The sequence below is a fragment of the Myxocyprinus asiaticus genome, chromosome 19 (assembly GCF_019703515.2).
Source record: "Myxocyprinus asiaticus isolate MX2 ecotype Aquarium Trade chromosome 19, UBuf_Myxa_2, whole genome shotgun sequence".
NCBI lineage: Eukaryota > Metazoa > Chordata > Actinopteri > Cypriniformes > Catostomidae > Myxocyprinus > Myxocyprinus asiaticus.
In genome coordinates this window covers 6,314,681-6,342,534 of record NC_059362.1, presented here as the reverse complement: position 1 = coordinate 6,342,534, position 27,854 = coordinate 6,314,681, and the positions used below count along the sequence as shown (strand labels likewise).

The following is a 27,854-nucleotide window of genomic DNA, read 5'->3' as shown; positions in this document are numbered from 1 at the left end:
TCAGGGATTTATTGCCGACAGACTGGAGATGAGTCAAACAGTGACTCTGGTGTCTGTTGTGGGCCTCAGCGCGCTGTCCTTCTGTGACTCTGCCAACAACGACACAACACTGACCATCACAACAGCTGATCTGTCACAGGTTAAGATTTTAAAGATTCATTGAGGGATATGATCCATTTATTATGTTAAATAATCCAGTTTCTGTGTGTTACTTCATATGCACCTATACTATAATTTATTTCAATTAATAGAAACTTTCTGTCAGGTTTGCTATGCTGCCCTAGATGACATCTATACATAAATGTAGATGTGTTTCTGGGATCAATTTTATTCAGTGGATATTGATTTTTGGGCGCCAGTAGCCCTATTCGGACAGGCCTAGTTTTCCCTGAGAAGGTTAGGGAAATTCGTGTTTCACAGACGTACTTTGTGATTTTAATCCCGTCCGAATCTGACAAGTGTGTGTTTTTCTCACACAACCTCTGTAAATTACCTACTGTTTTTCAAGGGTCCTCTGAAATCTAATCCCGTCCGAATGCGAATGTCTGTGATTGCTGGTACTGAAATTTCTCAACGGTTCTCCTCATGTATTTTGAACTATCGTTAAGATCGTACTTATGCGCGCCAATCTTCTGCCTGCTGCGTGCCTTTCAATTTGGATGTAGATTTTTTGCCATCCAACGAAAAAATAATAAGCAAAAATAACAAGGAGAGCTAAATCGCGGAAACTGCACTCGCAGTTGGGATACTCACCTAATTTCTCCGTTCAGTTACGTAATGTTATAATTATATTTCACAAATAAGTATTGTTTATTTCAGTGGATTTATTATAAGCAGCCACTTCTATAAACTCAAGCAAATTTTATTTTAATAGGCTTTTTAAAATAGGTAATTTATAATGCATAATTATAAATTACAATAAAATCAATAAATTAAATAATTATTTAAAATAATGTTAAATTTAAACTGATAAAGTTTTAAAGATACATTATCACCTCAATTATGTGTCCAACCTTCTGTAACGCCCAAGTCTAGAAAACAGACACTCCCACCTCTGAAATAAACAGGGAGATATTTAGTCCAGTCCGAATCAGTTCATTAAATCTCAGATGTCGGGTGATACTACTAATTGTAACTCAAACATTGTTTAACTAATCCCGTCCGACTAGGGCTAAAGACAATTTTTAAAAACAAAGAAATTTGATCAGCAATCACTAGTAATTGGCCTAGAAGTGATTTGTTTGTTACACTTTGTTCAAACTAGGTTGCGACAAAGCAACAAGCGATAAAAGTAGCGCTGTCAATTTATTATTTTCTTTAAATTGAATTAATTACATGATGTGCCGACTGATCGAATTAGTCACAATTAATCGCATACATCATTATTATGGAATAGCCCCCCACAAATTTAGGATATAATAATTAAAATAATTATAACCATAATATAATGTAAATATGGCTTACTGTAGACCGCAATTGATTTTGCAATTGTGTTGGTCAATCTCTCACAGCGCACATTTCATTTGCAACAGACAGTCGCTTTTGGAGCGTCTTTCTTTGGTTGAATCACATCTCTGGTTTTCAGCATCTTGAGCCTTAAATGCCACCTTTTTAGGATGCTGCATCAAGTTAAATGTAATTTGTTAAATTGAAAGCCCTAAATAAAAGATATTTCTTCCATGTTCTGGAGTCTGGATTAGCCATGAAAGCTACAAGAGACCAGTGACAGGACATTTTGTCGTTTGCTTGGTTTCAATTTCGGTGGCATCACATTAGGTAGCCTGCACCGTGAAATCTAATTGGCAGGGCTCAACGCTAAGAATTTGTTCTACTGGCCCGGTTGGGCCAGTGCTTCAGATTTTTACTGGCCCTGCCAAAATTTTCACTGGCCCCAACACAAAAATGACAAATAGCTGTTTTTACCATCATGGCTTTAAAAAATATGTCAGAAGATAAATATTTTTTACATATCTTATGTTTTTAATACAATGTCCCCTGGGGGACTGGGTAGCTCAGCGAGTAAAGACGCTGACTCCCACCCTTGGAGTCACAATCCAGGGCTGCTGAGTGACACCAGCCAGGTCTCCTAAGCAACCAAATTGGCCCGGTTGCTAGGGAGGGGAGAGTCACATGGGGTAACCTCCTTGTGGTCGCTATAATGTGTGATTCTCGCTCTCGGTGGGGCGTGTGGTGAGTTGTGCCTGGATGCCATGGAGAATAGCGTGGGCCTCCACATGCGCTACATCTCCGCAGTAACGCCCTCAACAAGCCAGGTGATAAGATGCTGGATTGATGGTCTCAGACGCGGAGGCAACTGAGATTTGTCCACCACCACCTAGATTGAGGTGACTCACTACGCCACCACGAGGACTTAGAGCGCATTGGGAATTGGACATTCCAAATTGGGGTGAAAAAAATACAATGTCCCCAAAAATTGAATCACATTTATAATTTGCAAGATATGATTTATGCGTTATCCCATATGCGTTTTACAGATATAAATTAATAAATACATCATATTAACCTCAGCTGTCCTGCCATTTACACGTGTTTTTGAGCCAAGAGTTCTGTGGAGGTGATGAGGAACTTTTGCCCATGTGTAGTGTTTTCACAAGAAGGATTAAAGATTATTCACTTAGTTAAAGATTTGATTATTGGCTGAGAGAACAGACTTGCTACTAAATCGGTTGTGATGTGTAATATACAGTAGGTAGATATTAGGCCTAATCTGTGAATTAACAATGTGTATATAACATGAAATCAGACAACCCAAACAAGACCAACACTGACTGATATACAAAGAACAAAAACAAAAATACCTGTATAGTCCAGAAATTAGACATGTAACAGGTGTTTTATGAGGATGATATGAAGTAGACTGTTTCAAATATTCATCTTCACCCTGCAGCTGAACAGCTCTGATAATAATAGCCTAATAACCATAGTGATCTTGCTTCTTTTCAAATCAAATGGCATTATCATGTCGAATTAATATTTACATTTTGAAACATTACCTAATTAAATGTATACTTACATTTTGGATATTGAGCAGCTCGTGATTCCCAGGCACGTGTATAACTGGGGTTTAACAAAGTTTTTTACATCTCATTCGGCGCTTCATCTCTAAAGGCTAATTAATGAGAGAAAATGTGTTTTTTATTCTTCTTCTTCTTATTATTATTATTATTACAGTGTGAATAAAACTAGCGCTCCGTCCCTTTACGAGAGCACATGCATGTTAAACAGTCTACGCTGCACAGAGAGAGATGATGATGAGACATATGCATGGAGAGACATGGATTTTCAGTCCTATAGAAAGAAACTGTTGATTTATTGTGTTCCAATGTGTGGATTACTAATTTTCACCAACATGAAAAAACGAAAAATGTGGGGATTTCGCGCACTGTGAACACGGAATGTGCGGGGATACTTAAAATGTTGCACAAGATGTTAAATCCCACTACGAAATTCATTAAATGGGTTTTTTTCCTGCTATTTTCTACACATTGGTAATAGCTGCTGCTAAGACACTTGGAAAAGAGCAAGGACAGTGCTAGGAGAGTGCGCTCGGTGTCTGCACGATCTTGTGCATGCACACGACTGTGTCTTGGTGCGTCCAGTATATTATGCATTTGCACGTCTTTACGAGATAAATATACTCGCGCTCGCTCCTCGATTAGAAGACTTCCTTCGCTCTGTGTAATTTTTGGGCTCTCTCGCTTGTTGTTTGCCAGTGGCGATTTTAGCGGGTGGCCTGCGGTGGCCTGGGCCACCCCTGAAATCTCATTGGCCACCCTGTGGCCACCCCAGAACTGATTGGTAGTTCATCATGTTCATCAACACAAGAACGAAGAACCAATAGAAACACCCGTCAATCAAAGATGACATCGCAGGTCATTTGTTGATTTAGAGCCACACTGACGCAGGGTCAGTTTTATATTTCAGACCATTATAGTAGTGGTGGGACTGAAGCTGTGTGAGCTGATCTTTGATCAGTGGGGGGAGGGGCAGGCCGCGGGTGGCCAGGCAGGTGCCGCAGGTTGCGGGCAGCAGGCGACAGATCTGGAGTATAATGGTCGGTCAGAAGCACGAAGCTGACACGAGCTAGCGTCTACCTCCAACTTCCAATGAGTTGACGACGTCGATTTGTGGTCAAAAAGAAAGCTGTTATTTGAGAGGTATGTTCATCTAATCTAACGTTTAATTTATCCCGAATTTCCATGTGAATGTGAAAACATTTTTTCATTGTTACAGTAGCTAGGTTAAAGAGTAAGCTAGACCCTACACCACATTCAGCATGTTATCTTTATATTGACATGAAATATGAAATGCCATGTTTTCTGATTTAATGACGGAGGTGTGTAAAGCATTTTACAGATGTATATGTTCAATAGCTAAAGTTTTATATATGGCTAACCTGTGTGTGAAATGGAAGGGTTTGTGCTGTGACTATACTTTAAATCTTTACATGTGTTATTTATGAGCTCTTTATGTGTATTATTGGTCAGTTAGACCAATAAAATCTTCAAAGTTTTTATACCTTATTTGACATTTTAAATATGCAGAGGCAGGGCAAATTGCACTTAAATGCCGCAAAGGATTTGACTAGCTATTTTATTTGGTAATATTCAAAGTAATTGAAGCTATCAGAACATGTGGAAAATAAACCTGAGTAGACACTGTAAATAGAGTTTTGTTTTTTACTGTATTCAGAGCTCAATCTGCAATTTTGGGGTTTCCAGACAGACACCTATAAGCCCTCGTAGCCAATTTCACACACTGATTTGTACCCAATTTAACAATATTTCTGCTGGACAGTGCAGTTATAGCTAATAAATGAATGAATAATTGATTGAATGATTGATTGAATTGCACCTCAATCAGTTATCACCTGTACTTGTATCTTTTTATGATTATACACTTGATGTTATACGCAGATTAATTCTCTACAATGAGAATAGCTCTTAAAAATGTGGAACTGACTTTTCCTAAACAATTACTGATTTAAAAATGGATGTTATGTTAAAATAACCAGAGATTCCCAGAAACTGTAATAGGTTGAAATAGAACAGGAATAGAAAACTGTCAAATGTCAAAACAACAGTCTGATATTGAATACAAACAATTCAGTGAATGCTAACATGAGTTTAAGAATTCATTTATTCTACATGTGTAGATGTTGAAGCAAAGCAATGCGATATTTACACATTTTGATCATGTGCCATTCATAAAGTTTCTCCTGGTATCGCCACCTCACACTAGGTCTGTGCCCCATCTTGGCCACCCCAGTAAAAATGTCCTGGATACGCCACTGTTGTTTGCTTGCACTAATGTTATAAATGCAGCACTGGCCTGAACGGGCAAGTGACAGTTCTAGCAAATGGCACAAATCTTTCTCACACTGGCCCTGGGCCATCGGGCAGTCATTATTGTCGAGCCCTGATTGGTCAAAAATCCTGTTTCACATAGCTATAATAAACATCAAATGTTGTTCTGATTACCTGTGAATCTTAGCGTAGCATTGTGACTTTCAGTATGGACAAAGTCACTGAAAACTTAATTTTGCCCGTTTAGAACACAGTGGGACGTTCACACTGAGAGCGATCAGCATCAATCATTCACTGTCAATGAAAATGTGTGATGTGATGCAACAAAAGCCTGGTGCACAATGCATGACCTGTGACTTGCTCCGACTAGTTGCAAATGCTACAATGGATTTCAAACCTGTTTGAAATCTTGCTGACGAGTCATCGGGTGTGCGCACTGTCCCCGACAACCGACAGACCAGCAATGAGCAACAGCTAATGATATAAAGAGAGAGCAAGAGGAGAGGGGCCATTCACACAGAATGCATTCTTGCATTAAAAAAAGACAACAAATGGAACATTAGTGCAGGTGTCTCTATATTTTTAAAAGTTGAAGTTCTTTTTATTTGACACATCATCTTAAAACCGTTGTGCTCATTGCACTAGATGCTGAAAAAGCAGCAAGATGCAATGCAATGGTCAAAGATGTCCACAAAAATGCATCCTGTGTGAACAGCCCAAGGACAATCCACCTGTAATATGTGTACTATTACAACCTTCCAGGTCCTCCAAGTCCTAAGCTTGAACCACTACACCACACCACCCCTATTAGGTTGTATTCGATAAAATGTCTATTTTAATGAAGAGTGTTTGCTTGTTTAATTCCCCAGGCGAAAGAGTTCAATGAAGAGACAGTTAAGAGGTCGAGGGGACACTCCTGACATCATAGAACCTGAACCAACCACTGCCGTCTCGGACATCGAGAGCACTTACAACTACATCTGTGTGTTACTACATCAGTAATTTTACTTACACAGTGCCAATAAAGCAAGCCGAAACCATTGCAACAAACGTATATGCAAATATAACAACCTGAAATAACACTCGTCTCTCAACTTGCACAAATTATACACCAATCAACTGTGTTGATTTAACTCTTTGAAGCATTAATTGTCTGTATGTTAGACCTGACAAGCAGACTGGTGAGTGGTAATATTTAAATTGTCCTGGTATGTGAATTGCAGAATGTAACTTGAGCATGTTATTTCTTTGTAGTAATTTTATGAAACTGGTATAATTATATCCCAAAAACTTGTTCTTAAAGGCACTCCAAGAATCCCGACACCTTGTCAACACCTTTCCCCTTCAAAACACAGTTTAAGATTTCTCCAAGACGTGACACTCTGTCCAGAAGTTGTGTAACTTTAATGTCCAATGTGAAATGTCCCACATTAAGCCTGTGGATGGCCTGATCCATCGCTGCCAGTCGGTACACTGAAGAAATGTATAAATAGACATAGTAAATCAAGTATTTTATTAGTCAACTTTGCTGCTGCATACCAGTGAATGAATAGACTCTAGTGTCATGTCTTGACAGTAGACTAGGCGACACTGAGGATGCTATACTTCAGGTTTCATCCTACTGCAAAGACAATCGCAAAGAGGTTGGACGACTAGACGGTTAGCGGGCTTAGCGTTGTCTTTATCACATTTTAATACAGGACATATCGCACTAAACTCTAAGGACTGTCAACAGTTCCTTCATTAACCACATATTATGGGAAAGGCTTTGAGGCAATTTAAATATATCTTGAAGTTCCTTGAGGGCATAAATAGGGTATTTAAGGCTCCTTAAAAGGGTGCCTGGAGGATCTCTATAGGGTTCTGCCAGTGTAGCATGTAAGGAACCCCAGATGGTGCCTTAAGTATCTTTTCATTTTTACATTATGAGGATAAACTACTACCCCTAGTCCCAGCATTTCATTTCTAAATCCTGCCTCTGACCCCCCCCCCCCATAAATTTCTACTGACCCTGATTCTAGTCCCCAACCCCAAATCCTACTGCTAATCCCAACCCTTAACTTCCAACCTGAAATTCTCACTTGAATCCCTATTTTTAACCCTGACCATTAATCTCTAACCCAGTGGTTGCCCAACTGGTCCTGGAGGCTCCCGAGCACTGAACATTTTGCATGTCACCCTTTTCTGACACACCTAATTTAAGTCTTGAAGTCTCCATTTATGAGCTGATGAGTTGAATCAGGTGTGTTTGATTGAGGAGACATCCAGAATGTGTGGTGCTGAGGGGCCTCCAGGACAGGTTTGAGAACCACTGCTCTAACCCTTAACCCTGCCATTGACCGTCAACCACTTCACCTAACTCTGATCCAACCTGCAGGATTCAGGCCAAGGAAGGAATTTTCTACTCTAAACTCAATCCCAACTCTAAACCTAACTTTAAAATCCTTCAAAATAAAAATCACAATCCCTATTCCCACACCTTTATCTAAAAAAATAAATAAAATAAATCCCCAATGGTACTGACAGATAATGACCAAGAACATTGGGAAATTACAAACCATGGAGCTGGGAAGTTGCCAAATATTTTAAAGGCCCCGTTTCCACCTAGTGTTATGATGCAATGTCAGGTGAAACACGTCACTGTTTACACCTGGTTGTTTTAATGCATCTCCTTTGACCACTTGTGTTCGGATTTGGAAGGGAGGGTCACTGATTCATGATTCATGAATCAAAAGGAAATGAGGTGTTTAAGATTAATTTTTCCTAAAAACCTTGAAACTACATTTGGATTCACTTGATTAAAAACCTTTTCAAAAGAATCAACTGAATAATACAGGTTCCTCAGATGTGTAGAGGTATGATAGTCCAGTAAAATATGTTTAATGGATAGTGGGTTCTGACAAGATGAGCACTTTGGTGAATTTTCTCCTGATAGTAAAAATCTGTGTGTGAGTCTTGTATGTCCTATCCGGCATCGTGTATAAATGACTTGATCCCAGCGATTATTAAAAGGGAACAAATATCTTGTTCCAACAACAAGATTTATTTCTCGTAATTTGTTGTTTAATCATTGATCCCACTCCGACTTCACAATCAAGTATTCCAGAGAGCCGTGAAATAATATTTACATACTTTGTATATAACATCTCTCTACTCACTGAAAAAACTGTTCCCATAATCTCTCAGCTTCCTTTTTGTTCTTCACACCCAGGCTGAAAAAAAAACATTACAAAACTTTATAAAAATTATTAGATTTCACATCATTATGGGATGGAGTTTACCTTTTTTATAGTACTTATATACTAAATACTTAAAACATAGACCATGGAAAGTTTGAAGAATGCACCCACCTGTTGAAGAACTTTGCCCCTGCTGTCATCAGACCAAATAAAGGATGAATTTTCTGATTGGCAAATTCAAGCAAAGAACCACCTAAAGAACAATAATCAATATATATACAGTATATACACCTACACTCACTGACCACTTTATTAGGTACACCTGTACACCTACTTATTCATGCAATTATCTAATCAGCCTATCATGTGGCAGCAGTGCAAACATAAAATCATGCAGATATGGGTCAGGACCTTCAGTTAATGTTCACATCAACTGAGAGTACGGTGACGCCATGCGAAGGGCAGACATGTGAGAGACAGCTCTGCGCACTTTGCTAATTTTTAAAAATTATTTTCATGATATAATCCGGTGAAATTCGATACACCCAGTTACACATTTACTGTTTGAGGTAAACATGGCAAAGAAGTCAAAATCCTCAGGCTCTAGAGACATTAAAAGATACTTACAGGTTCAAGATGAAAGCCCAGACAGGCCTGTGGACAGGGGACTCGATTTGGATGGCGCGGCGGGAGAAGGAATCCAGCATCAACTGTCCAACTGTGATGTTGACGAAGGTACTTGCGGACTTGGAGGATCTCGCTGTAATATGTCGATCGATTACGGCGATGGAAAAAAAATTCTCTGAGCTAGTCACAAGAGTGACAGATGTTGAAAAATGAATTGATTTTTTGGAGTCATCAGAGAGGGAATTAGCCACTAATCCGTCCGCGACCAAAGTTGATTTGGAACGTGTTCTTGAAAAGCTTGAAGATCTTGAGAATAGAAGGCGCAGGAATAACATTCTAATTGTTGGAATTCCTGAGCATGAGGAGGGCAGAGATATGGTGAAATTCCTAGAGGAGCTTTTCCCGAGTCTGCTCGACATAACAGGCCACAAGCTGGAAATCGAGCGAGCTCACAGAGTCCCAGCTCACAGATCTGCTGAGGGAGGAAGGCCCCGATTGATTCTGGCCAAATTTTTGAGATCATCCGATAAAGATCTCGTCAGGTGAGGAGCAAAGGAAAGCTTTCTTGGAAGAATTACAATATTTTCATGTTCCCGGACTTTGCGAACTAGACAAGAGAGAAACGCGATCGGTTTAGGGAATGCAAGAAACTCTTACATCAGCGGAAGATCACTTTTGCTCTGATGTTTCCAGCCAGACTGAGAATAAACATCAAGGACGACAGCAAAGTATTTACATCAGGCAATGTCTTTTACTGAAACAATGGGTGAGTAACCATTGGGTGTTTTTCTTGTGAGTGGATTGAGTCACTGCACATGCTCTGGCTTTCGGAGGAAGCTGGGCGGCATTTTTGTTTCCTTTTGCGTTGGCTCCGCCGAGTGGTTGGAGTTTGTTTTGTTTTGTGGATTAACACTTTTCCTTAAAGAAACTTTTGCATTGACGGAAGATCACTTTTACAATGAACGGATGACCGCAAAATATCTACATGCCCACACAAAGGATGTCTTTTATAAAGTTGGCAGACTGTGTAAATCATGGGATATACATTTATGCAGCCTCCGAGTGATGTGTGTTTCGTTTCCTTTTGTGCTGGTTCTGCCTAACGGTTGGAGCTTGTTTTGTTAAATAACATTACTTCGGCTGAAATTTGTTTTGTGAAGGAACACACCTTTGAGACAGTTCTGTGAATGAGTCTACACGTTCTTTGCGTTTATTCTGCCTATTGGCTGGGGTTTGTTTTACAAAATATTTGATGTTATGTAATTTTGCCTTACAAATTTGTGAGGCAAAATTGAGCAATCCGATGGCAAAGTTGTTGCGGGGGCTCTCGCAGGCGTACATGGACTCTTTGAGTTTAAAGGGATTGACGCCGGTTGGCGCTGTCGTGCGCTGGGTTAATGTGCACCTTTTTCTTTATTCTGTTTGTTTTGTTCGGGGGGAAGTTCAGGGTTTTACTGTTGCATTAATGTTGAAATCTGGTCTTCATAATTTTGTTTTTGGCACACAATTTATTTTTTCCATTATATCAAAATGTCAAATGTTAATATGAGTGTACTATCTCTCTCCACGTGGAATGTGAATGGGTTGGGGCACCCCATAAAAAGAAGGAAGGTTATTTCTTAAACGTAAGAAATATGATATAGTCTTTCTTCAAGAAACGCATCTTTCCCTGCAGGAAGCTGAAAAATTTGGGAAGATATGGGGTGGACATGTTTTCTTTAGTGTTGGCTCAAGTAAGAGCAAGGGAGTCATTATATTGGTAAATAAACATTTACAATTCAAATTTCTCAAACAGTTTAATGATAAATTAGGAAGAGTCATTTTTTTTTTTTTTTGCAGAAATTCAGGGGCAAAGTCTGATTTTGGCTAATATTCACGCACCTAACGCTGATGATCAGGGCTTTTTTTATATATCTTGAAAGGATGTTGCAAGCCGCTGGCATCCCTCATGATATAATTTTGGGAGGAGACTTTAATCTTTTGATGGACTCAGTCCTTGATCATAGTGAAGCAAAAGTGTGCAAGCCCCCTAGAGCAACACTGACGCTTCACATGATGTGTAAACATCTTGGTCTTACAGATATTTGGAGACTTTTGAACCCATCTGATAGAGACTATAAATTTTTTTCATCAGTCCATAAGATTTATTCTAGAATAGATTTTTTTTTTTTTATATCCAAATCCCTCAGTTCATCTGTTGTTGATTGCTCAATTGCAGTGGCATATCCAGGACATTTTTACTGGGGTGGCCAAGATGGGGCACAGACCTAGTGTGGGGAGGCGATACCGGGAGAAACTTTATGAATGGCACATGATCAAAATGTGTAAATATCACATTGCTTTGCTTCAACATCTACACATGTAGAATAAATGAATTCTTAAACTCATGTTAGCATTCACTGAATTGTTTGTATTCAATATCAGACTGTTGTTTTGACATTTGACAGTTTTCTATTCCTGTTCTATTTCAACCTATTACAGCTCTGGTTATTTTAACATAACATCCATTTTTAAATCAGTAATTGTTTAGGAAAAGTCAGTTCCACATTTTTAAGAGCTATTCTCATTGTAGAGAATTAATCTGCGTATAACATCAAGTGTATAATCATAAAAAGATACAAGTACAGGTGATAACTGATTGAGGCGCAATTCAATCAATCATTCAATCAATTATTCATTCATTTATTAGCTATAACTGCACTGTCCAGCAGAAATATTGTTAAATTGGGTACAAATCAGTGTGTGAAATTGGCTACGAGGGCTTATAGGTGTCTGTCTGGAAACCCCAAAATTGCAGATTGAGCTCTGAATACAGTAAAAAACAAAACTCTATTTACAGTGTCTACTCAGGTTTATTTTCCACATGTTCTGATAGCTTCAATTACTTTGAATATTACTAAATAAAATAGCTAGTCAAATCCTTTGCGGCATTTAAGTGCAATTTGCCCTGCCTCTGCATATTTAAAATGTCAAATAAGGTATAAAAACTTTGAAGATTTAATTGGTCTAACTGACCAATAATACACATAAAGAGCTCATAAATAACTCATGTAAAGATTTAAAGTATAGTCACAGCACAATCCCTTCCATTTCACACACAGGTTAGCCATATATAAAACTTTAGCTATTGAACATATACATCTGTAAAATGCTTTACACACCTCCTTCATTAAATCAGAAAACATGGCATTTCATATTTCATGTCAATATAAAGATAACATGCTGAATGTGGTGTAGGGTCTAGCTTACTCTTTAACCTAGCTACTGTAACAATGAAAAAATGTTTTCACATTCACATGGAAATTCGGGATAAATTAAATGTTAGATTAGATGAACATACCTCTCAAATAACAGCTTTCTTTTTGACCACAAATCGACGTCGTCAACTCATTGGAAGTTGGAGGTAGACGCTAGCTCGTGTCAGCTTCGTGCTTCTGACCGACCATTATACTCCAGATCTGGCGCCCGCTGCCCGCAACCTGCGGCACCTGCCTGGCCACCCGCGGCCTGCCCCTCCCCCCACTGATCAAAGATCAGCTCACACAGCTTCAGTCCCACCACTACTATAATGGTCAGAAATATAAAACTGACCCTGGTTCAGTGTGGCTCTAAATCAACAAATGACCTGAGATGTCATCTTTGATTGACGGGTGTTTCTATTGGTTCTTCGTTCTTGTGTTGATGAACATGATGAACTACCAATCAGTTCTGGGGTGGCCACAGGGTGGCCAATGAGATTTCAGGGGTGGCCCAGGCCACCACAGGCCACCCCCTAAAATCGCCACTGCTCAATTGGAAACACCTTGTGAGTCAAGAGGTGTTGCCACATATAGAGAAAAATAAATCATATAGTTGGCGCCTTAATGTGTCCCTTTTGCAAAATCCTGATTTCCAACAAATGTTAAAGACTGAAATCAGTGTGTATATGGCGACCATAAACCTCTGTGGGCGTGAGTTGCACTTAAGGCAGTTCTTAGGGGTCGGATCATACAGTATGTCTCATTCATCAAAAAATCCAAAGCACGAGAACTCGTGGAGTTGGAAGGAAATATTAAAAGTGCAGAGGCAGAGCCGAAGCACCGTATGTCATCTGATGGCCTCAGAGAATTGACCCGATTGAAATATAGATATAATACTATTTTGTCGCAGAAAGTGGAGTTTTGGTTATTCAGGGCAAGACGGTCATACTTTAAGTCAGGGGACAAAGCAGCGAAGCTTTTGGCTAGATATATAAAGCAGAGAGAGTCTTTTTCTACCATTCCCTCAGTGAAATCTTCTGGTGGTTAAATTTTTACCTCAGCCATTGATATTAATAATGCCTTTAAAGAATTCTATCTTGATCTTTATAGTTCCACATCTTCGTCTACTGATGAAGATATTAGAAACTTTGTGGACCCACTAGTTCTTCCTAAACTGAAGACTGAGCAAAAAAACGCTCTTGATTCTGAGATAACCTTGGAGGAGTTTGACGAGGTAATTAAGTCCCTACCTACTGGCAAGGCTCCGGGGCCAGATGGTTTTGCCGCTGAATTTTTTAGATCCCATGTTACAGAACTGGCTCCACTTTTGTTAGAAGTTTATACTGAATCATTAAAGAATGGAAAGCATCCTCCAACCATGACACAAGCCTGGATCAGTCTGATTCTTAAAAAGGACAAAGATCCAAGTGAGTGTAAAAGTTACCGTCCAATCTCCCTGATCCAACTAGATGTAAAAATGTTGGCAAATCTTTTGGCTAACCGATTAAGTAAGGTTATGACATCTCTTATACATATATATCAGGTGGGGTTTATTCGGGGCCGCAGCTCTTGTGGATTAATGGATTAATTTCAGATTATTTTACTCTGAATAGGGGCACTCGGCAGGGTTGCCCTCTTTCCCCATTGTTGTTCTGTCTTGCCCTGGAACCATTAGCAGCCGCAATAAGAAAGGGGGATGATTTTCCAGGGGTGATTGCGGGAGGTGTGGAGCATAAGCTTCTGCTTTACGCAGATTATATTTTATTATTCGTCTCCGACCCCACTAGATCTATGCCTTGCCTCCACAGAATTATTAATTCCTTTTCCAAGTTCTCAGGATACAAAGTCAATTGGTCTAAATCCGAAGCTTTGGCTTTGACAGCGTACTGTCCAGTAATGGCCTTCCAGCCGGGCGCCTTCCAGTGGCCCAAACAGGGCATTAAATATTTGGGAATTTTATTCCCAGCAAATTTGTCTGATTTAGTCAGAGTTAATTTTGTTCCCTTAATAAAAAGGTTTTCAAATGATGTGGACTGGTGGGCTTCATTACACTTATCGATGATTGGGAAGGTTAATGTAAATAAAATGAACTGTATTCCAAAATTTGCCTACCTGTTACAATCTCTCCCTATAGATGTCCCCCTCTCTTATTTCAAGCAATTTGATAGCATAGCGAAGTCCTTCATTTGGAATGGTAAGCGTGCCAGGTTAAATTTCAATAAGTTACATAGACCGATTGACAAAGGTGGGTTAGGCCTACCCAAGATTTTGTTTTATTATTATGCATTCGGTCTCAGACATTTGGCTCATTGGTCGCTTCCACCTTAGAGAGCCCCTCCCTGGTTTCTTATTGAACAAGAAGTTCTTGCCCCTATTTCGCCATGGCAAAGCCTTTCGATCAAACTAACCAGAGAAGTTAAGTCACACCCCATTATATCGCATTTGCATGTGGTTTGGACTAAAGTGTCCAGAGTGTTTAATTCGGACATTTATTTAAATGTTGCCTCAAGCATATGACTAAACCCTAAATTACATATTAATAAGTCCCCTTTCTGTTGGTCAGAGTGGATTGGGACGGGGGTTACTACACTCGGTGACCTATATGAGAGTGGAGTACTGAGATCTTTTGAAAATTTGGTTCAACATTTTAAGGTTCCTAGATCCTAGTTCTTTAGGTTTTTACAGCTGCGCTGCTCTGTACTGTTTTTGGGAGTGGTGTACACCCCCCTAAAGCAGCAGATACTTTGGAAATGGTGATTACGGCTTATGGGAAAGGTCATGAAGCTTCTGTGTATTACTCCCTGTTAATTCAGAGTCTGGGGGATGGAGCTTCTTCTTCTCTCAAGAAATTATGGGAGAAAGATTTAAACTTGGTATTGGAGGAGGGAGAGTGGGCTAGGATCCTAAAAAGCATCAGGTCTGCATCTAGAGATGCAAGGATCCGTCTGATGCAATTTAAGATTTTGCATCGGTTCTACTGGACCCCCTCTAGAATGTATAGGATTGGTCTTAAAGACTCACCCACCTGCTGGCAATACCAGTCAGAAGACGGGGACACAAACCATGTTTTTTGGGGTTGTATTAAGATTCAGGAATTTTGGTTGAGGATCCAGCATTTTGTGTGTGACGTACTAGACACTCAGTTTTCATTTTGCCCCAGACTTTGTATTTTGGGTGATGGAGGGGTCCTGAATATAGGAGATAAATATATGAAAAGCTGGGTCCTAACCAGCGTGATGATTGGCAGACAGCTAATCCTTAGGGGTTGGAAGTCAACTGATGCACCGAGTTGGGTAAAGTGGCAGCTTTCGAGGAGATGACTTCCAGATGGCTGGGGAACCTGTCAAGTTATGGCAGAAAATGGGGCAGTTATTTGTCTCATCTGGAGAGGTCCTAGTGTAGGGCAGTGGAGGGAGACAATTTTTTTTTCTTTCTTTTTTTTCCCCCTATATGTTGAACTTTGTCTTTTTTTTTTATGTACTTATGTATTTCTATTTGTGTGTCTGTTTATATGTGGGTATTTAGTTATTTTATATTTTTGTGTGTGTGTGTGTGGGGGGGGGGTGTTTATAAAGGGTTATAAGTTGATTCCCAATGCATAATTTTGTGGTTACATTTAATTTTGTCTGTCTTGGAATCAATAAAAAATGTTAATAAAAAAAAAAAAAAGTTTACATCAACCATCAGAAGGGGGAAAAAAATGTGATCTAAGTGATTTTGACCGTGGCATAATTTTTGGTGCCAGACGGACTGGTTTGAGTATTTCTGTAACTGCTGATCTCCTGGGATTTTCACGCACAACAGTCTCTAGAGTTTACTCAGAATGGTGCCAAAAACAAAAAACATCCAGTGAGTAGCAGTTCTGTGGACAAACTGTGCTGCCCGCCTCATTGGACTCACTGCAGTTTGCATACCGCAACAACCACTTCACTGATGATGCCATTGCATCTACACTACACACTGCTCTCTCCCACCTGGAAAAAAGGAACACATATGTGAGAATGCTGTTTGTTGACTACAGCTCAGTATTCAACACCATAGTGTTGCGAGGCGACAGTCCTCTCCTTCTTAAGAAAGCAAATCTTGATTCATCTGATATGAGCAGCTTTTGACCTAAATCAAAATTATCCTTTATGTCAAAAATATTAGAGAAGACGGTGCTTGCACAATTAAATTATTTTTTAGCTAGCAATAATTTGTTCGATAAATTTCAGTCAGGTTTCAGAGCCGGTAATAGTACAGAGTCAGCTCTGTTGAGAGTCTTAAATGATATTTTATTAGGTGTGGATTCTGGTAGTCCTGTTGCTCTTCTGCTGCTGGATCTTAGTGCCACTTTCGATACGGTCGATCGTGACATTCTTATCAATCGCCTATGAGACCAGGTTGGTATTCAGGGGTTAGCCTTGGATTGGGTCTCTTCATATCTCAAGGGTAGAACAATTTCAGTCTGTTTAGAGAACTGTTCTTCATCAGTTGTTCCTTTAACGTGTGGGGTTCCTCGGGGCTCCATCTTGGGACCTGTTTTATTCTTTGATAAGCATGGCATACACTGCCATCTGTATGCTGATGACTTTCAACTTTACTTTCCTATTAAACATGGGAAGCAACCCACTTTTGAGTCTCTGTATAAATGCATGGCCGATGTGAAGTGTTGGTTGGCAAACAACTTTCTTCAATTAAACAAGGATAAGTCAGAATTTATTCTTTTTGGTCAAAGGGGATGTGGGGTAAATTTAAATGGCAACTTGTCAAGAGAAAACTTTCCTATGTGAAAAACCTGGGTGTTATTTTTGACACTGAGCTCAAGTTTGATCGGCAAGTAAATGCTGTTTTTAAAAATAACTTTTTCCATCGTAGATCTATAGCAAAGTTGAAGTCCATCCTCTCTTTTGATGATTTGGAAAAGGTTGTGCATGCCTTTGTGTCTTCTCATCTGCTTTGTATCTGGGTGTGAGTCAGGCCTCTCTCTCTCGCCTGCAGCTAGTCCACATTTCAGCTGCTAGACTTTTAACTGGAACCAGGAAAAGAGACCATATTACCCCAGTATTGATTTCGCTACATTTCGATCCAATACAGAATCCAGTACAAAGTGTTGCTATATGTATTTAAGGCTCTCCATGGTCTAATAAGTTTGCATCAACCTTCAAGGTCTCTCCGCTCTGGTGATCAGCTGTGTCTGTCTGTTCCTTGATCTCGCCTTAAAACTCAAGGTGATAGAGCTTTTGCGGTGGCAGCCCCTAGACTTTGGAACGAGCTTCCGTTGGCCATGAAATCATCTCCGTCACTAGTGTCTTTCCAGGGGGCCTTAAAAACATATTTATTTTACTTAGCTTTTAATTAATTGCATTATAAATTGTACTATGTCAATTTCTCTTATCTTGTCTTTGTCGGTTTTAAATGCTTGTTGTATTCTCAAGCTGTATGTATGTGATTTTATTTTTTGTAACGCCATGTACAGCACTTTGGTACCCAGTGTGGTTTTTGAAAGTGCTCTATAAATAAAATTGAGTTGAGTTGACTTTAGTGCCCTCCAAGCTTGATGAGAAATTCTGGGCTCTGGGCTTAAACAGCTTGCTGTGCAGCTGGATCCTGGACTTCCTGTCAAGCAGACACCAGGTGGTTAGAATGGGCAGTAACATCTCCTCATCACTGACCCTCAACACTGGAGCCCCACAGGGCTATGTTCTCAGCCCACTCAGTATTCCCTGTACACACATAACTGTGTGGCAACACATAGCTCCAATGCCTTTTCTTCCTGAGACGGCTGAGGAAGTTTGGAATGAACCACCACATCCTCACACGGTTCTACACCAGCACTGTAGAGAGCATCCTGACTGGCTGCATCACTGCCTGGTACGGCAACAGCACTGCCCTCAACCGCAAAGCCCTGCAAAGGGTGGTGCGAACTGCCAGACACATCATCGGAGGTGAGCTTCCCTCCCTCCAGGACATATATACCAGGCGGTGTGTGAAAAAAGCTCGGAGGATCATCAGAGACTCCAGCCACCCGAGCCATGGGCTGCTCTCACTGCTACCATCAGGCAGGTGGTAACGCAGCATCAGGACCCGCACCAGCCGTCTCCATGACAGCTTCTTCCCCCAAGCAATCAGACTTCTGAACTCTTGATCTCTCACGAACAAAATACATCAGCACTGCACTTTATTAGTCTTACACTGGACTCTCTTAACAGCACAATGGCATCTGACTATCAAACGACAGCCTGAATGTTAATACAGCACAATACAACCTACTGTATATTTTATATATAATATTTTTATGTATACTGTGTACGTATTCTATATTGTGTGTATGTGTATTCTATATTGTGTGTATTGTATAATGTACATTGTATATTATTATTTGTATATTGTGTTGTGTGTAATTATGTGTATATTAGATATATAAATTGTGTTGTGTAAATCTGATGTTTATTGTAAACTGGTATATGTCTCATCACTGTCATGACTGCTATGTTGCTCGGAACTGCACCCAAGACTTTCACCCACTGTTGCACTTGCGAATATGGCTGAGTGACAATACAGGGATTTTATTTTATTTGAACTCGTCGAACCTTGAGGCGGATGGGCTACAACAGCAGAAGACCAATTTCTGCTGAGTTACACAGAGGGTAGGCCTACTGCAGCCTCAGCTTTCTGTTCTTGGTCTTCTACTGTTGTAGCCCATTCGCCTCAAGGTTTCACATGTTGTGCATTTTAAGATGCTATTATGCTCACAACAATTGTACAGAGTGGTTATTTGAGTTACCGTAGCCTTTCAACAGCTCGAACCAGTCTGGCCATTCTCCACTGACCTCTCTCATCAACAAGGCGTTTCCATCTGCAGAACTGCCATTCACTAAATGTTTTTTGTTTTTGGGACCCTTCTGAGTAACGCTAGAGACTGTTAGGCATGAAAACCCCAGGAGATCAGCAATTACAGAGATACTCAAACCAGCCCGTCTGCCACCAAATATCATGCCATGGTTGAAATCACTGAGATCACATTTTTTCCCATTCTGATGTGAACATAAACTGAAGTTCCTGACCCATATCTGCCTGATTTTTTTTATGCATTGCACTGCAGCCATAGGATTGGCTGATTAGATAATCTCATGAATATGTAGGTGTACAAGTGTACCTAATAAAGTGGTTGGTAAGTGTGTGTGTGTGTGTGTGTGTGTGTATACATTAGGGATGATCAGGAGTACTGGAGTACTCAGGCACTCGGACGTGGCAGCAATGATCGATCATGAAAACAATGATCGATGGTGATCATGCATGATGTGACTCTTCACTTAATTCCTTGACAATTACCTGACAACTAAACACAAACATGTCAAAGAGGGAGCTTATTTTTAATTTTAAGATTGATTATGTTGTTATTTTGAGGGGTACACAGATTATCAGAGATGTCTCATAGCAACCAAACTGATATACGACGCTGGAATTCTATCATTACCATAATCAAAAGAGAGTGTAATGAACCGTTTTTTGAACACTTATCTCTGCAAAACATTTGCTAAGCGTTTTATTATCATTTAATTGAAGAAATTATAAACCTCCCTGCCCAGGGTGCCGAAATGTTTGCATGACGTAACACACACCTGCATCTCTACGAAATGGGAGTTAAAGATTTCCGCACGAGTTTCTGTTAGAAATTTTCAGGATTGGCCCCTAAGTATCAAGTCAGGTCTGCAGTCGCTGTCTCGATCCGGATCCTCGCGAGGGGAGAAATTAATGACACAGACACTAAAGTATGCATCAGAGATTTCTCGTACTTTATTGTTCAGCACAGCATTATATATCTTTGTAAGAACAGGAAAAGCAGTACACTATCTACATTATCCAATGAGATCAGTCATTACCTTATTTGAAAAAGACATACATACAGGTTCTGCATTAATTACGTAATTCAAACAAAAATATTCTAGAACTGAGTGGTATTCAACTTTTGACCTCAGACACTCGGAGGAGTAAAACAGGGAACCCTTTCCACATGATTTCCATTACTGACACACACACTATGAAAATAGGAACTGAGTACTAGCCGTTAAATGTCAGCTTGCTTAAATATATTTACTGAAAGGTTAACTTGAGAGGTCAACTTTTCTCACAGTTTCTAAGTTAGAAGTCCGACATAATGTGTCTTTCCCCACAGGAGCGAACACTTGGACACACACACACACACACAGCATGTGGCAGTGGACTCAACGCATATACAGGGATGGGCGGATCGATCCTAAAGTATTGATACTTCCGATACTGATGTTGTATCAAAAATATCGATCCTCACACAAAATATCGATTCTAATATTTTTTTTAAACAAGGGTCATTATTATTTGACCATGAACATGAACAATACACATAAGCGTCAAAGTGAAATAAAAAGGATTAGGCTATATTAGCAAATACTTGTGACAGATGGGAACTATTTCTTCTTCCGCTCATATTAACATACATGCTGAAAGAAACAACACTCGTTCAAACAAGAGGGAGCAGTGCTTTGCAGAGGTAAAGATAGAAAATCAGAAAAACAGCTTCAATTATTATGAATTTGTGTGATGTTTGATAAAAGTTTATTTAAATTATTTAATTAAGTTGTTAGAACATTGATAAGAACATGTTGTTAATAATAATAAAAAAAACTAAAATTAACTATGGTTTTACTAAAGACATATTGTAGTAACCATGGCTGTTTTCTTTTTTCTTTTTGCAAAAAATCTATTTAATAGAGGTATTGGTTTTGGTATCGGTATCGACGATATTGGACATTAAATTATTGGTATCGGATCAAAAAGAAAATAAGTGGTATTGCCCATCCCTAATATACAGCAGTTGAGTGTTGGAAAGAATAGCCACGGGACACTGTGCGTTTTGATTATTTGATTTCACTAATATATGGATTGAATATTTGATTCGCACATATGGGCGGACCGGAAATGCCCCTTTCTTCTGATTGGTCAACATGCACCGCCGTTTTCCTCAATGCTGTGAGACAGAATAAAAGTTCTCTGCTGTTTAATTGTTCAGATGAATATTAAATTATTTACCGTTTATTCTCCAAAACTCACCACGTTTATTGCAGATGAGCTATCTCTCTCATCAAATAGTCAGACACAGTGCCTACACATAACCGTAAAATGTTCACTGAATGCAGACAGGGTTTCGTCTTCATGCGATTCAGCATTAAGACAATCATTGCCACATGAAGCAGTTGATAAGAGCTATAGTTTGATTGCTTTAAATAAGCATTTTAAATTGACATCAGTGTTTCATGCATTTTTGAAATGAGAAATCAAAGAGTAAAGAAAGAATTGGTTTATTTTCATTTTTACATATTGCAGTGCAATGAACAAAGCAAGATGAGTTTCAGGGAATGTACAGACTTAACGTAGGGTGCAACCAAGACAGATGAGCATTCATGCCAGTGAATTATAACAGCTACAATAGTAAATAACAAATGATAAATAATAATAATAACAAATACATTGGAAGATATTTAATATTTAATATAAGACAATAAATATTTACATGGCAGCGAAGAGTACTAATTTCAAGCTCAGATCATTCCGACATCCATGTTTTTGAATGGGAATATGAGTGGCCTTTACCTACTGGGTCGTAGGCTATAGACTGCTGGTTTGTTTTATTTTTTAAATAACAATGTTTTTTTTTTTTATGACAGAACATGCAAAAGTCAAAATATAGCTGCAAGCAGCAATGATGGGCCCAAGCTCCATGGGTCAATTTCCACTCTGTGGCTTTCGGAAAACAATGCATGATGGACACAGCAACAACTCAACATTAATGTAAACTTGGACCCTAATCATACAGTGAGTAATAGATATATGCCACCATTCCAGTTTGACTGCAACTTTACAAAATTTTCCATCAGCAGTGTCTAAACAATTTAAGCCATTTGGGTAAATGTAAGAGAACTTTTTCAAATTCTGTTGTAAGTGCTACACTTCCTGCTGCCAGTTGGTGGCACTATGACCCACACCGTGACCCACAATAGCCACATCCATGTGATTAGCCCCCAAGAAATAACATACAACTCAATTTTAATCTAAATCACACAATGCACACAGAAGATATGAGACACTTCCTGTTTGCCTATTTTTGCCATTCATTTTGTGAATCACCATGGCAACACCATTCGATATTTAAAAATATGTTCACAATTTAGCATCTTCGATGTCTTGGCATAATGTTGTCTAAATGTGGTGACAGTCTCATGAATCACCATTCAGAGTATCGCTCGATCTATCAATCAATTTTTAATTGAAATTTTAAATTTTTTGCTAACTGATTAATTTAACATTTTTTCTATAATATAATATAATTATTTATTGAAAAAAATATGTAGATCTAAAGATTATATTGCAATGAAGTTATTTACCATTTTTATTTATCCATAAACCGGCATTAAATTAAATTAACAAATGTAATTCATGGCATTAGGTGTTAAGATAGTCTAAGTATATTTTAATATGAGCACATAGGTCATTTAGGCTTGTAATTTTGTTGCAATTCTGTTGTTGCATTTTTTTTCTCTATGCACCGTCAAATAAATGAAGTACATTAACTTTGATTCTGCATTCATTATTCATATTAACTGTTTAAATAGCCTCTAAATTAATGTAGGGCAAATGAGGACATAAATTAGTTTAGAATACTGCATGTTCGCCCATAGAATAATTATTCAAAGCATAAATTACCAACTGGTTACCAACAAACAACTATTTGTCATGGTTCCGGCATTTGTGCCGGCTCATACCATTGTTTGTTTTTCTCTCTCCCTCGTGTCTCACAGGTGGAGCTGGCACGCAATCAGCGTTTCCATGGGAACGGTGATCGATCTCGGGGAGATGCTGATCACAGCAATGATTTACTCGCCCATTACCATCTGCTTCACTCAGATTGCACTCCCTACTTATTCCTTGTATGTCACCTTGTTATTTGCTGTTTATTGTTCACTGTCATGTTAACTGTGCTCACTTGTGTAGTTGGAGCATGCTTGTGTGTCTGTTGGTTGCCTGTCTGTAGAGGTGTGGTTACCTTCCTGTTTGCCGTCACCCTCGCCAGTTCTGTGCCCAGTTCATGTGGAGGAGGATTCCTCAGTCTCTGCCCGCATCTCGGAGACTATATCATCTGGGCTTTGCTTCCCAACACACCAGATTCAACTGACTCTCTTCAGATTGTTCCTGACTTCCTCAAAGCACACACTTATCATATGAACACACCCTTCACTAGCCCATTGCAACTGGCTGGATTTCAGCCTTCTGCAGCCGAAGTCAGGTGCGCCTTATCTTGAGAACACTGAGAACTTTGTTAATAAAACCATTGAACCGTAATCTCTGCTTTTGTGTCCTTTGTTTCCCCCCCCCCCCCCCCATGACACTATTGAACCACGAACTTGCCACAACGTCGGCACCGCTCCAAAGTTACGTTGTGGCAACAAATACAGAAATTTCACTTTTCGGTTGTCACAACATAATCAGTTATATTGCCACAACTAAAGTTTGGTCATCAAATTATGGTGTAGTAAGGAAATGGCCACGTAATTTGGCTAGCCGGAATTACAAAATGGTGGGATTTGCTGCTGCTTTTCTCAAATTTTGCAATGCAATTTGCTGCATTTTTTGGGGTTGTTTTGCAGTGTAAACTCACAAATCATCATTAAATACCTCTGTAATGGTGTTAATTACATTTTAAATACAATTACATGTAAATATTTTAGTGCATAATAACTGAATATGCAGTTAGCAACCAAAAAAAAGAAATAAAAATGCACACAAAAATATCATACATTTAGGTGAAAGCTGTGGGTATTGAAAGACCCTTAATTATTTTTGTATTATCATTTTCTGTCTCAGAGAATGCAATAAAACTTATCTAAGTTTAAAATAGACGTACAATAAATCTGTAAGCTAAAAACACAAATGAGGATTCATTAATTAGGCCTGTTGCGATTATTACATTGTCTGATATTTAAATCTGGTATATGGCCATATACAGCCTTGGCCTGTGCATTTTAAGTCTTGGCCTTCAGTGCGATTCATGCCATTAAGAAAACACAGTTTCACAATGAATAAGACACCGTATGCCCATCATACATTTTGTGGCAGTCAACTAATAATACCAACTGACATTTTAAAAACATGTCCACGCACGAAAGCCAGAACCAAGGAGGTCTAATGCCAAGAAAAAGCTCTCTAAGAATATTTGCGATTGAAATTTTGCTTGCAGTAAATTGTTTCGTCAGGGTACACGGTTACTTTTCAAAACTTGATCCAACACTGAATGCTCAAGCAGCCTAATTTACACTTAGAAAACTCCTGATGTTGCTATAACAATGCAAAAAGCACTTACCAATTTGCTTGAAGTGAAAATCAGCCCTCCTTTCCTGTTTAATTAATCAATCGCAAGATCATGCAGAACATCTCAGGTTTTTAAATCCATAAGGATCTCTTCCTCAACGGCAATACCAGCAGTGATGACAGTCGACTCGTCAGCAAATTACGTACATCACTTAAAGCGTGACTACGTCACTCAAGGTCAGCTAAAAGGCCTGGACTGGGACATATCCTAAACACCACACCCACAAGAACAAATAAATCAATCTGATTGGCTGATGAATCTGACAATCTGACTTTAGATGCCCATTCACTTACACTGTTGAGGGATTCTGTGGAATTCTGAAGGCTTAACGGGGTGGAGCTCAGACTCCCGCGCTGCTTCGGCTAAGGAGCATGGCTTTGGGCATGCGATTTGTGAAACAGTTGTCATACTTTGCTTGTAAGCATCGAGGAATAAATTCTGATTGGATACATTTTTTTGTTTTTTGCTATTCGTTTGTAGATTAATTAGGAGTGGAAAGCAATTGAAAATACATAGGCAAAAAGGTCAATGAGAATGAAAGGATGAAAAAATATTTATTTATTAGGCATGTTACGCCAGCTGAGAAGGCTTTGCTGGCCCTGAGAAATGGCCACTGGCCATATATGAACAAATACAATGAGTTCATATATTTGAGTATTTATGGACACATTTAAATTCCACAAGTGTTTAAAAAACATGCTACATAGGGCTGCACGATTATAGCAAAAATCATAATTGTTTATTATTGCCCTTGATATTGTAATTGCGATTATTAATGTCGATAAAAATATCAAAATACCGTGACATCACAAAGTAAGCAACCGTGCGGGTCTTCAGAGTAGCAGATTTCAATGGTTCAAAGCTCCAGTTTCTTTTAAGCATTAAATATTGTAATAGTGTTTGTTAATGTTAGGCCAAATAAAAATTTTAAATGGATATCTATGGTATAGAATAAATTATATTATTAGTCCACATACAGTAAATAATATGACATATTCAATATTCAAACTTATTAACAGCCGATTTAAATTGACCAAGTTACTTATTGTGTTCAGTAAGCCCTTTAGTGGCGAGACAGGGGACCATTGATCCCGTTAGATCTTCAATGGTGATCTTGTTCATGTAAGATGATCAGTAGATCATTTTTGGCCTCAGTGGTTGCACTTTGGAAATTAAAAACAGTCATTTGCGATCGAAGTTTGTGCGATTCATGAAAATTTTAAATCTAATAATACCAGCTGCATGGCAAATAGGTCTTATTAGAGCAGATGCAATAACAATGACGGTGATTCCTGAAATATGCTATTCATGCCATATTCTTTATTTTGGCTACACCTCCAAAACAAACTTAGAACAGTTAAGCTGAATTACTTTATTGCTATTTTGTACAAATCAAATTCACATTGGCCTAACTATTAACATGACAAAACAAAACTGTTATTAAATTTTTAATAAATTGCACACAGAAATCGAGCAACGCGACAAACTCTCCCATTACAATGACTGCTGTCACTCACTGCAGGTTTACACTGTTTGAGACCTGCATTTCTGCACTCTCGCAGAAGTTCTGCACTCTCGCAAAAGCTCTCATTAAAAACAAAGCTGTCTAATCAGCAATAATAAATCAATTATTTACTCCGCGTCTATGCCTTCACTAGAACAGGAGTGTTTTAGTTTTGTTCTGTTGCTCATTTGCAGTATATTTAACATACGTTCAAAGGGAGTGGTGCAATATGCAATGAATCCCAAATAATTCCAAAGTACGTTTCGCTCTTGTTCTACAGCTTCTTTTCGAGTGTCAGATGATGTTTCTTCAGTGTTAATTTTCGTGTGCCACCGCGAACAGAGGTGGAACATACAGCAAATGGGCATTCAGACGGTTTAAAACTTGCGCATTAGGATCAGTTGTCATTGCTGATGGGAAGGAGGACTATTTAAGTGGCTCTGATTGGCCATTGCAGTTTACTTGCTCAACGGACATGTTAGTGATTGGTTAGAATACTCAACCGCTGCAAAAACACATTGTAAATAGAAAGCATTGACGCAACAGGAGCATATTTCAATTGAACGCTGAAATCGTCGGTTTTCACGATTACATAATTGTGGCAGCCGTAATTGTAATCGCGATTAGTTTTTCGATTAATTGTGCAGCCCCAATGCTACAATGTGTTTTTAGAGCAGATTTGAATGCTGAAATTGAAGGTTATAACCTGATATAAAGAGGTAGGCTGTTCCACAGATTCAGACCGGCGACCCTAAAAGCACGATCACGATCAAGTAAGTCTGGATCTAGGCACGATGAGTAAACCAAGATCGCAAGACCTTAGAGTTCTAGATGGAGCGTATGGATGAAGCAAATCTGTCAAATATTTAGGGGCCAAATTGTTGAGTGCTTTGTAAACATATAAGATTTAAAATCGATTCTATACTTGACTGGAAGCCAATGCAGCATGATTAAAATTGGTGTGACAGACTCATACTTACGAGTCCCAGTGAGAAGTCTGGCAGCTATGTTTTGCACCAACTGTAAACGGGAAAGAGAAGATTGAGAGACACCATATCTATTCTAAGGGGTGTTGATCGTTATGTTTTATTGGAATATATATTTGAGTGTCATCAGCAAATAAATGAAAAGACACTCCATACTTAATGAAAATAGAAGCGAGTGGGAGCATATACAGGGAAAACAATACCGGGCCAAGGTATACTAGAGGATGAGTGATGGCCAATACGAACATTGAACCACCTGTTAGTCAAATAAGAGCGGAACCACTGTAATACTGAACCACGAAGGCCCACTGATATCTCTAGATGGGTTAACAGGACCTCATGGTCAACTAAATCAAATGCAGCACTCAGATCTAGCAAAACTAAAGCCATGTATTTCCCAGAATCGGTCTCCAAAAAGATGTCACTTGAGACTCTTAAAAGAGCAGTTTCTGTACAGTGTAAGCCTTTAAAACCCGATTGAAAAATTTCATGGATAGAATTTACAGTCCAATAAGATTGTAATTGAATCAGTACAGCTTTCTCAAGAATTTTTGAAATAAAAGGTAAATTAGAAACAGGACGAAAATTGGACAAAGATGAGGGATCA

At 39.0% G+C, this 27,854-nt stretch overlaps 1 long non-coding RNA gene across 1 annotated transcript; it reads left to right on the top strand.

Moving 5' to 3' along the window:
• Positions 1-34: 34 nt before the first annotated feature.
• Positions 35-23,327, top strand: LOC127409938 (uncharacterized). The gene is made up of 3 exons (XR_007892064.1): positions 35-139; positions 22,059-22,206; positions 23,190-23,327. It is a non-coding gene; the product is annotated as an uncharacterized LOC127409938 (long non-coding RNA).
• The last annotated feature ends 4,527 nt before the right edge of the window (positions 23,328-27,854 follow it).